Source organism: Nomia melanderi, unplaced genomic scaffold, assembly GCF_051020985.1.
Source record: "Nomia melanderi isolate GNS246 unplaced genomic scaffold, iyNomMela1 scaffold0014, whole genome shotgun sequence".
In the NCBI taxonomy this organism is placed as follows: Eukaryota; Metazoa; Arthropoda; class Insecta; order Hymenoptera; family Halictidae; genus Nomia; species Nomia melanderi.
Genome location: NW_027475130.1, coordinates 8,769,766 through 8,770,720, shown reverse-complemented (window position 1 = coordinate 8,770,720; position 955 = coordinate 8,769,766).

Here is a 955-nt window from a genome sequence, read left to right as displayed (position 1 = left end):
TGGTGATATCTCGGGTGGTATTACAGATAGCGCAATAAATCAAAGTGAATTATCTGCAGTAGGCCCTGGCGCATGAATCTGTGCAGCGGGACGACCTCGGACCACCAGGGGCCGAGAAAACCACAGTCTCATGGGGCCGGATACTCAGGGTCAGGGGAAAATCCAATATAGATCTGGTGATATCTCGGGTGCTATTACAGATAGCGCAATAAATCAAAGTGAATTATCTGCAGGAGGCCCTGGCGCATGAATCTGTGCAACGGGAACGACCTCGGGCCACCAGGGGCCGAGAAAACCACAGTCTCATGGGGCCGGACACTCAGGGTCAGGGGAAAATCCAATAAAGATCTGGTGATATCTCAGGTGCTATTACAGGTAGCGCAACATATCAAAGTGCATTACCTGTAGGAGGCCCTGGCGCATGAATCTGTGCAGCGGGAACGACCTCGGACCACCAGGGGCCGAGAAAACGACCGTCTCATGGGGCCGGACACTCAGGGTCAGGGTAAAATCCAATATATATCTGGTGATATCTCGGGTGCTATTACAGATAGCGCAATAAATCAAAGTGCATTGTCTGTAGGAGGCCCTGGCGCATGAATCTGTGCAGCGGGAACGACCTCGGACCACCAGGGGCCGAGAAAAGCACAGTCTCATGGGGCCGGACACTCAGGGTCAGGGTAAAATCCAATACATATATCTGGTGATATCTCGGGTGCTATTAGAGATAGCACAATAAACCAAAGTGAATTATCTGCAGGAGGACCTGGCGCATGAATCTGTGCAGCGGGAACGACGTCGGACCACCAGGGGCCGAGAAATCGACCGTCTCATGGGGCCGGACACTCAGGGTCAGTGAAAAATCCAATATATATCTGCTGATATCTCGGGTGCTATTACAGATAGCGCAATAAATCAAAGTGCATTGTCTGTAGGAGGCCCTGGCGCATGAATC